This window comes from Cucumis melo, chromosome 3 (assembly GCF_025177605.1).
Source record: "Cucumis melo cultivar AY chromosome 3, USDA_Cmelo_AY_1.0, whole genome shotgun sequence".
NCBI lineage: Eukaryota > Viridiplantae > Streptophyta > Magnoliopsida > Cucurbitales > Cucurbitaceae > Cucumis > Cucumis melo.
This window is the reverse complement of record NC_066859.1, coordinates 299,812-311,954: the sequence shown is the minus strand read 5'-3', so window position 1 is coordinate 311,954 and position 12,143 is coordinate 299,812.

Sequence of the window (12,143 nt, the reverse complement as noted above, 5' to 3'; positions counted from 1 at the left end):
ACCCATTTTCAATATATTTACTGTAAATGTTTGGTTTTGGAATCGACTTATTTGCTGGAATTTATTCCTTTTTTTTCAGGCTTCAATCATGACATCGACATCGACATCGACATCGACCGACGGACCCTTGTACAAGATTAATCCTTCCCATCATTTTTATTCCCTAGTAAGTTGTTTGTCTCATTTAGAAAAGACAACACATAATATTAAGGCCAAACTCAAACCCGATCAATTAGCCTTATTTAGAAAAACAAAGTTTGGGCACTTTTTGGACCTAAATATTGTCTTTAATGGGCCACTCATCCACTACTTACTGTTAAGGGAGGTGGAAGATGAAGGAAAGGATTCTATAAGTTTCTTACTGGGGGCGTTGTTTGTACTTTCGGTAGGAGAGAGTTTAACATCATAACTGGACTATGGGGTCTTAAAGAGGACTATATTCAGTTGGTTGGGAATAGTCGACTGTTGGAGAAGTTTTTCAAAGACAAGGAGTGTATTTATGTTAGCGACTTAGAGGATATATTTTTGGAATACGAGGGTGATGACGATGATATTGTGAAATTAGCTTTAGTCTACTTTATAGAGATATCTTTGTTAGGAAAAGATAGGCGAACCAAAGTCGACATTGGTTTTTTCAAGATTGCTGATGATTGGAATACATTTAATAATTATGATTGGGGTCGGATTGTTTTTGTATGCACGCTAAGTACCTTGAAAAGAGCCTTGGACAAGCAATATCCCAAGGGAAAGAAGAAATCAACACAGACAAAAAATATATACTATCAATGGATTTCCGCATGCATTACAGGTATGTGACTTCTTACTTCTTACTTCAAAACTTTTAAACGATCGTTTAGTTGTTTTTTAACGATCGTTTAGTTATGTTAAACAATCGTTTAGTTGTTTTCAAACGATTGTGAAACCACTTTTTTATATATCTATATATATCTTGTGGCACTTCCTAAACTTGTTTGTCAAATGTCGAATAGGTTTAGGCATATGAGTCTATACCAACCATCATTGAATGTGGTGTAGATAAAGTAAACGATCATGCCATACCACGAATGCTGAGGTGGGTGTGTCAACAATCACCAAAGTCCCAAACTATAAGTCAGGTGTTTGACTCGCCAATGGTAAGTAGCAACAAATAGTAACTTACTTAAGGATCGCATGATTTTGTGCTTATTTCTTTGTCCTAAATACATTTGCCTTTTTCTATTTGCAGTTTATAATTAAGGCGGTCATTGAGATGACATCTGAAGAGGAGCAGTTTAAAATTGCTTCAGGTGAACTTTTTGAAAACTTCCGCTTATCTACCATTATTCAGTCGAAGAATGGTGGTTCAAAAAGAGTAAGAGAAGTTGTTAATGATGAAGATGACTTCAAAAAGAGTAAGAAACAGAAGTCCAAAACTAAGATGAAAAAGACTATTCAGAATCTCCAAGATCGAGTAGCGGTTGTTGAAAGGCAGCTTAATTGTATAAAATCAGATATTGACGAATTGAAGGGCATGATGTCAACCATATTGAAGCACATTGGACTTCAAAGAAAGGTTAGGAATGAAACTGTTAAGTGTATTGACGTTAGTTGTTTCATATTTGGTAATTACTCATACGTTAAGTTACATGTTCTCGCTAATTCATTTTGAGGTTCCATAGGATGACGAAGGGGACCGCAAGATGTTTGAAGGCTTAGTAGATCATACATTAGAAAGTAAAAAAGTGGATAATGCTAAGACCGAAGATGTTGACACAGGCGGTACCCCTAATTGGTTGAGGATGCCAAAGAAGGATGAACACATTGAACTTAAAAAGAAGGTTTGGTTCCATGTTCTTGCTAATATTGATGTTTAATTTCTATCATTATCCACACTAATGCATTATGAGCTTCCATAGGGCGACAAATATGTGTTGGAGAAGAAGGTTGATATTGGTTTAGAGGAGCCAATACATGTCGTTGACAATAAGGACGTCACAGAGATAGAACCATTTCTCACTCAACGACCACACGTTCGGCCCGTCCGTAGGAAGCGTGCAAGTGTTTACCTATCAACCCCATTCACAACTCTACCTAAACGGTCTGTGACATCAACCACCAGCACCTCTCAGTCTGAACCAATTGTTTATGATCCTATGCACAAAATACTTGACGTCCATTTAGATAGACTTCGAGCTTGAATTACAGACAAGCGTACAGACGATGAGCTGCGTGAAACCTTTCATGGGAAAAAATCGAAGGTTTTTTTCAGAGACTTGTTTATGTGTCGCCGGTGGTTGGCGGATGAGGTAAGGGATTATCTTATCATTTATGCAATTATAATTTTTTCATTGTTATGGTTCTATACATTTACTGCTTACTTTTGTTTCTATTAGCATTTGGATGCACTTTTTCTTTTCATTCGCTTGAAGATTAAGGTAGCCGGGATACCTTCTTCTCAGAACTTCACAACTGCAGACACAATCTTTATTGTTTGGAATCGTCACGTTACTTTATGTATGTATTTGCGTTTGATATTTGTCTTTCGGTCTGATATTTGATTTTGTATGTTTTTCTTTGCAGGGCATTTTAGTTTCGAAGTGGCCCCTATACAAAGAATGTATTAAAGAGAATCGTCCGTTTGACTGGGACGAAGAGTATAGGTTGGTTGACTATGTTGTCGGGTCAAAAGAGGACTTCCAAGATCCTTGGGCAAGTGTTGATTACGTTTACTCTTTATTCAATGTCCATGGCAACCATTGGGTTCTATTATGCTTGGATTTGGTAAGTTGTCAAGTGAAGGTATGAGATTCGCTTCCGTCACTTACAACTGCCGAAGAGATGACAAACATATTATTGCCCATTCGAGAGTTGGTGCCAAAGTTGTTAGATAGTACTGGCTTCTTTGATAGGAGAGGTAGATCATCGACATACAAGGAACCTTGGCCAGTTGTCATTGTTGACTCAATTCCACTTCAACGAAATAATAGTGATTGTGGCGTATTCACAATTAAGTATTTTGAGTACATAGCTGCTGGTGTTGGTTTAGATACATTATGTCAAGAAAACATGTCCTACTTTAGAAAACAATTAGCATTTCAATTATGGACCAACACTCCTATGTATTAAAATATTTACATAAATCACAAGTATCAATTGGCTGTTCGATTATTCTCTATGTTGCATTTCAATTAGTATCAATTGGCATTTCAATTAGTAGTATCGATTATTCTATGTGTTGCAAAACTACTTGTAGCTAAACGATCGCTTAATTTTTTTTATGATTTTAAGAAGATCGTTAAGACATCGTTTATTAAGAAGATCGTTTAGACATTCTTTATTAAGAAGATCGTTTATACTTTACTAAACGATCGTTTAGACTTTACTAAACGATCGTTTAGACTTTACTAAACGATCGTTTAGACTTTACTAAACGATCGCTTAAACATATGTGCGCGATGAGTATTTCTCTACACGAATATTTTGTGATATGTATCTAAACGAATAAAAAAATATTAACTCAAATATTCTTTCTCAATTTTGGCCGTGTTTAATTGAAAATATCACAAAGTATTTATTTTATAACAAAGTTTAAAATTATAATATGTTATTCTCTCTATAAAAATTACATAAAAAAATAATATAAACGAATATAAATATTAACTCAAAAGTACAAGAACGAAATATATATTTTTTATTTAGCAAAAGTATTTATTGGCCCAAAGTTTCAGCACATATTGTTGTCTAAACAGTTTCATGTTTGGCACAGTTAGACAACCAAGGTCACTACCAGTTACAAGACATTCAACAAATTTAGAACAGAAAATTCCACAATCCAATGAATGCCCTTTCTGTAATGTGGCCTTCGATCTGCATATTGGCCAAGGGCCATATGTGAAATTATCTGAATGGAGGTTGACTCCAATTGCAATCGCGAGTAAGGGGATGCATCATGCAGACATTTGAAGAGCTTCATCAACAAGTTTCTGCTCAACATAATTTGGCATTGAGTCGAACACGTAGATCTTGCATTTTCTCATATCAGCTGCAATAGCCAACCAGTGTTCTTTTATGTTGATGCAGCTAATCACGTAGTTGACATCTCCCCACCGTGGTATTTGGTTGTAATCACCAACAGCAGTGTCGAAATAGTATTCCACATCTTTTTCTGTCCATATAGTTAGGTGTGCTGTTGGGTCTTTCCATTCAGCTTTCTTATTATCTGGTGTCACCAGATGAGTATCGAAAATATGGTTCCAAACAATGCAGTCTGGTTTATTGATTCCAAGCTTGAAGAACAAGTCAAAAATATTAGTCAGAATATAATGATGCAGTTTAACTTCAAAAAAAAATTAAAGAATAACAACTTACTATAAACGATGAATGTAATATTCTAAAAGAACGTTTGCAAAGGTGCTTCAGATGCAACATTTTATTCTGAAGGTGGGATAATAGCAAATCCAATGTCTACAAAGAAAAAATAAACGATCGTTTAGTGAATGAAAGGAGAGTATAAGAGATCGCTTAAGAAATGTACATGTGATCGTTTACTTACTAAGCGATCGTGTAATATTAACTTAACGATCGTTTAGTTAATAGAAGCGATCGTTTAGTTAATAGAACCGATCGTTTAGTTAATAGAAGTGATCGTTTGGGAAGAGTACTTACGTCTCCATGTACCCATGTGTTTTCTTCAAGTTGTCTGAAAAAGTCTTTCTTTCTGGTTGTGAAGACTACTTTCCTTTGTTCATGGGTTGTTTTTCTTGATCTTTTCCATTGTAAGTATTCCTTCCATAATTTTGGATCCACTTGCCACATCGGATTATATCTATCTACTTCTCTGATTTCGACATCTGGGACAGGTGTTGTAGATTCTGATATGATCTGAGCAGATGTTGTGGGTGAATTACCTTGTTAATCTTCATCTTGCACCTTTTTATTTTCTATTTTACATAGTTTTCTTCTCTTTATTGGTTTTTCTTGTTCATCTTTATCAGGCACAGTTACTGGTTCTTTTTCAACCAAAGTAACTGCTTCATCATTTTTTTTGAATCTTAACCTGTTTTTTTGTTGTTTCCTGCAATGTAATCGTATTAAACAAGTAACAAACTATTAATTCAAACGACTACAAATTTGTTGTGTATACATACCAGTTGAGATTCTTCATTTACAATTTGTACAGTTTGATCCAATGGAGCCAATTCACAAAGTGCAAGAGGTTGGCTCACAAATGGAAGGGTAGTAATCATTTGTGGCAGGTCTGTTTATTTCTGAATTTTATGACTTAGACTATCCGATATAATCTCTTATAGTCATTAGCAAGTCTGCATCCCTTCCGTCTATGCTTATATCACTACCACATTTCTGTTGATGTTCCCTAAACAAAATGAAAAAAAAACATGAGAATAAGAAAAAAAATACAATTGTTAGGTATTTATAAACTAGTAAACATTGAATGAAATATTAACCTTTGGGTTTCCTCTTGATGTTCAGTATGTTGTTCTTCAATAGGTTGTTGTTCAGTATGTTGTTCTTGAACGACATACTCATTGTCATTCTAATCAGTATGATCATTCCCTTGATTTTCAGTTTGATTCTAATAAACAAATAAAAACGAACATAAAATTAAAAAAATAATGTATTGTTAAACCATCGTGTATATAAAAGTAAACGATCGCGTAACTTTGATAAACAATCGTCTATCAAAGTTAAACGATCGAGTAACTTTGATAAACGATCGTCTATCAAAGTTATACGATCGTGTAACTAATGTATTATGAAAACAAATTTTACCTGGACCAATCTCTCCAGCATCTGCTTCATTTCATACAGCTCCAATGACTGCTTTGTGATTGTGTCATCCATCCTACAGACTATAGAAGTCAGTGTGGATAAATCCTTACGAACTTCTTTTATTTCCTTCTTCAGTTTCTTGTAGGATTTTGAATGACTTTGTTCTTCTTTGTCATTGGACTTCTTTGATCTGAAATGTTTCTTCTTGGTGATTGGATGCATTTCAGACTCGTCAGCCACTGTTTGTGAATTTTTTATATTTTTATACAATTATTTTGTGATATCTATCTAAATGAATACAAACATTCACTCAAAAGTAAAAGAACCAAATATATTTATTTACCAAAAGTATTTATTTGCCCAAAGTTCCAGTACATACTGTTGTCTAAACAGTTTCATGTTTTCCACAGCTAGGCAATCATGGTCAGCATTTGTTACAAGGCATTCAATAAATTTTGAACAGAAAATGCCACAATCCAATTAACGCTCTTTTTGTAATGTGGTATTCGATCTGACTACTGACCAAGGGCTATATTTGAAACGTTTTGAATGAAGGTTCATTCCAATTGCAATTGTAAGTGAGGGGATGCATCGTATAGGCATTTGAAGAGCTTCATCCAACAAGTTTCTTCTTAACATAATTTAGCATTGAGTCGAACACGTAGATCTTGCATTTCCTCATATCAGCTGCAATAGCGAACCAGTGTTCTCTTATGTTGATGCAGTCAATCACATAGTTGGCATCTACCACCCATGTTTATCTTGGAAATCACCAAGAGCTGTATTAAAATAGTGTTCCAAATATTCTTCTGTCCATAGATTTAAGTGTGTTGTTGCGTTTGTCCATTCAGCTTTCTTATTGTCTATTGTCAACATATGAGTATCAAAGAGTCGTTGTCAAATTATGCAGTGTGGTTTATTGATTCCAGTCTTGAAGAACAAGTAAAAAAAATTAGTCAAAATATAATTATACAGTTTAACTTCTATACAAAAAAAAAAAAAGAATAACAACTTACTATAAACGCGAAATCTATTACTCTAAAAGTATACTTGCAAAGTTGCTTGATATGCAACATTTTATTCAGCAAGTGGGACAATAGCAAATCCATGGTCTACAAAAAAAATTAAGCGATCATTTAGTGAATAGACTCGAGAGTATAAACGATCGTTTAGAAAATACAACTGATGTAACGACCCAACTTTTTATACTAAGTTGAGTTCGTTACTAAAAAGAAACAATAACATGAGACACTTTCTTTAAAGGAAGGAAACTAAATTTTCATTAAAAACAGAATATTAAAACACTGAAACATAGACGCGGAAGCAAAACTGAGTCCCCATATGGCATGTCACGGATCCTTCTCTGTCGCTCGCCAGCTTTCCTCTACCGTTACCTTCGCCTGAAATATTAAACATAGAAAGAGTGAGTATAAACATATACTCAGTAAGGGACCTACTATTAGTCCCGCTAGGTGTCTGTTAACTTCCCATTAGAGCCCTCAAAAGTGGTACCCAAGAACTGGCACGTTCCCGAACACGTGCAACATGTGATCCCGAAAGAACATATCTGGTCTTCGGTGAACCCGAAGGAACACCTAGGACAATTTGGTCTTTAGTGTACCCGGAGGAAACACTAAGACAATCGGGTCGCAAGCGATCTCGTCGAATCACTTGAATCATGTCTATGTCAATGCCAGACTCGCGGTTCCGTTGGACTACGCAGTCCTAAAAAGGTGGTGATCCCGAAGGATACCCATGTAGGTACGACTCTAATAGACAAAGTTAATAGAACACCTTATCCATAGCATGTAGCATAACATAACATCATAACATGGCATGAGTATTAATCTTAACGTCCTTAATCATGTAATTAATATATCATGCATCAACAATCATCAACAATCGTCAACAACATACTACCGGTCATTAACATAACCTCAGTCATCATCATCAATCAATATAATGACAGTCATTATCAATAGCATCAAGTTATGCATTTTAGCTACCATCAATGCATAATCATAATTACATGCGGTCTCTTAAATTCAGTTCGAAGGTCTAGTAGGAGAATCTCTTACCTGGAGATTTTAGCCAAACAAGGTACTCCCTATCTGATAGTAAAAATTCTCCACTTAACTTAATTCTAATCATAAAAGGAAAACTTAGTATCTTAATTAATGAAATTAGCAATTGGCTAACATCCAAAAATTCTCCCAACTTAATTAACTTTTTAAAAATTGAGGTTGAAACCAATTCAACCTTGATTGGAAAAATTCAAGATTTAAATCTTAAAAAATAGCCAATTGAACCTTTAAAGAAACCCTCAAATATATCCAAAATTAAATTAATAAAATATTAATTTAATTTCATTGGCTTACCAAGGTTACTCAGATGGAGGTTGAAAAATCCTCTTATCATTGATGGAAAAATTCATCACTTTAAATCCTCAAGCTTCCAAAGAAACCAAACTTAACTTCAACTGGTGAGGCGGCAACAACAGAAAGTTATCTTAGAGAAGAAGATGAAGAACCTTTTTCTCTTTCCTTTACTTTCTAACTTAAGCATTCCAATGCTATGTATAGACCCAAATAATAACAATAATATTTATTATTATTATTTCCTTTTCCTTTTCCTTTTAGGATATATATATATATATATAATACCAAAAATATACATATATCTTTATTTCCATTGTCTTTCTTAAATAAATGCCTTAATGTACAAAATCTTAGACATTTATAACCATTAATAATAATAATAATACTTCTTTATTATTATTATTTTTCTTTCACCAAAATCTATAATAAACATATATATTTATTTAAACCATCATTCTCTCTTGTAAATAAATATATATCTTTTTCGTCCAATCAAATCAATCATCTCTCTCTTCATAGATTATCTTTTTTTTCCAAACAAATATAATTATATTCCATAATATAATTAACTTCACTTTTCTAAATTATTAATTATATATATATATATATATATATATATATATACATACATACATACATACATACTCAATTAAAATCCAATTCCACCAAAACCAACTTTTTCCTCCAAAATCTCAAATTAACTTGAATCCTCGATTAATTTAATCAATCAAATCTTTTCCAATAAATCACTTATAACTTCCAACATGAAATTATCTTAACCCAATCATAACAACTTCACTCCACAATCAAGATTTATCTTTTTGCAGAATAATTAATTATCTTCCAAAATAATTAATTATTATTTATCTTTCTCCAAAATAATTAATTATCTTCTACAATAATTAATTATTATTTATCTTTCTCCAAAATAATTAATTATCTTCCACAATAATTAATTATTATTTATCTTCCTCCAAAATAATTAATTATCTTCCACAATAATTAATTATTGTTTATTTTTCTCCAAAGTAATTATCCTTTTACAAATAATTATATTTTCCCAAAATATAATTATTTTACCTTTTCTCCCTTCCTAAGTATCCTTTCTCCAAAAATACAATTATCTTTTCCTTAAATAATTATATTTCAACAAATATAATTATCTTTTCCTTTAACATAATAATTATATATATATTTGCACATATACATATAATTATTAAATCTCCAACAAACTTTCCACCCCACAATTTAATTAAATAACATCCATAATTATTTATTAAATTCAACTTCAACAACACTAAAAATCCACAACTTTACTTAATCAAAAACTCAACAAACACCAAATGCCAAAACCTTTAATTAATTAAATATTCATCCAACAAATATTTAATTAATTTCAATTCCTACATAAATCAAATAATTCTCATTAAATAAATTCAAAATAACGTCCAATAAATTAAAGCTAATTAAACAAAATTAAGATAATTAACTTCAAAATTATCTTAATTTTTGGGGCATTACAAGTGATCATTTATTTACTAAGCGATCGTGTAATATATATAAACGATCGTTTAGTGAATAGAAGCGATCATTTAGAAAATACAAGTGATCGTTTACAATATTATTTTCCTTACTAAGCGATCGTGTAATATATAGAAATGATCATTTAGTGAATAGAATCGATCGTTTAGAAAATACAAGTGATCGTTTACAATATTATTTCCCTTACTAAGCGATCGTGTAATATATATAAACGATCGTTTAGTCAGAGAAAGACTGTTGTACTCGATCGTGTATTTTTATATATAAAATGAAATTTGGAAAGAGTACTTATGTTTCCTAGTATTCATGTATTTTTTTCAAGCTTTTTGAAAAAATCTTTCTTTTTGGATGTGGAGATTGCTTTCCTTTCTTCATGAGTTGTTTTTTTTAATCTTTTCCACGATAAGTATGTCTTCCATAATTTTGGATCCACTTGCCACATGGAATCATATCTATCTACATCTCTGATTTCGACATCTAGGACAGGTATTTTAGGTTCTGATATGATCTCAGTAGATGTTGTGGGTGGATTAACTTGTTGATCTTGATCAGACACCTTTTTATTTGCTATTTTACGTAGTTTTCTTCTCTTCATTGGTTTTTGTTGTTCATTTATTTCCTATAATGCACAATGTTGTTAACTAAGGAAAAAATAAAAAACAATAATGATCGATGCAAAGTACTTCAGAGTTCTTTTATATACATACCAATAAAGATTCTAAATCAATTGTAGAACTTTCTTTCTCCGTTATTGATTCATTTTCAACCAAAGTAACTGCTTCATCATTTTTTTTAATCTCAACCTGTTGTTTTGGTTTTTCTTGTAATGTATGATATTAGACAAGTAACAAACTATTGATTTAAAAGACTACACATTTTGTTGTGTATACATACCAATCGAGATTCTAATTTTTCAGTTGAGGTAGATTGCTGCACATTTTCAATTGTTTGATCCTCAGTTACTTGTTCATTTTCTTTTTCTATCTCAGCTAAAATAACTACTTGATCATTTTTTTGTATTTCCTACAATGCATAATATTAGATAAGAAACAAACTATTAATTCAAAGGACTACATAGTTGTTATGTACACATACCAATTGAGATTTTTCATTTACAATTGAAATTGATAGTGGCTCTTCATAAATTTGTACAGTTTGATCCAATGGAGCTATTGCAGGTTGTTTGAAAGTACTACATGATGATAGTAGTATCTCACAAAGTGGAAGATGTTGGCTCATAAGTGGAAGGGTAGTAATCATGTTGGCAGGTCTTTTCCTTTCTGACCTTGACTATTTATATTATCCGATAAATGTCTTATGGTCAATAGCAAGTCTGCATCTCTGCCATCTATGCTAATATCACTATCTGATTCCTCTTGTTTTTGCCTAAACAAAATGAGAAACAGAAAAAATACGGGTACTTATTTAGAATGTAAGCAATTTTCAACAATATAAAGCAGTAAACAATGAATGAAATGTTAACCTTTGGGTTTTCTCTTGATGTTCAGTATGTTGTTCTTCAACATATGGTTGGTCATTGGTGATCACATCTTCTCTATTCTGATGATCATCATTGTCATTATGATGAGTATGATCATTCCCTTGATTTTGATTTTGATTCTAATAAACAAATAAAAATAAAATTAAAAATAATGGATTGTTAAATGATCGTGTATAGAAAAGTAAATGATGATGTATTATATCTAAACGATCGTGTAACTTTGATAAACGATCATTGAAATATGATAGGCGATTGGATATTTTAGTTAAACGATCGTTTATTTAAACAACTGATAAACGAAATACTTTCTGAAAACAAATTTTATCTGGATCAATCTCTCCAGCATGTGCTTCATTTCAGACAGCTCCAATGACTGCTTTCTGATTGTGTCATCCATCCTAGAGACTATAGAAGTCAGTGTGGATAAAGCCTTACGAACTTCTTTTAATTCGTTCTTCAGTTTCTTATAGGATTTCAAATGACTTTGTTGTTCTTTTTCATTGGACTTATTTGATCTGCAACGTTTCTTGTTGGTGATTGGATGCATGTCAGACTGGTAAGCCATTGTTTGACTTTGTTTCTTCGTGGTGAAAATTGTAGAGATGAGTCTAATTGCTCCAATGATTGGTTATTCATTGCATGATCAGGAGTATTTGTATCACTATTGTTAATATCTGGAATGGATTCATCGTCCTCCATTTCCATGTTATCATCCCCTCGAATTCGACTCTTCATGAAAGCTTTCTCTTGGGTTGATAGCTTCAGTTTAGGTTTAACAACAGTCTGCAATGTTCTAATCAAAGAATTGTTAATATAAATGATCGTTTATAAAATAATATGCTACTACATATGGTATTAAATATAAACGATATTGCATTAAGCTAAACAATTGTATATGTTAAAATGTAAACGATCGTGTAATTGTATTAAATGTTCGTTGACAAGTTTTACTT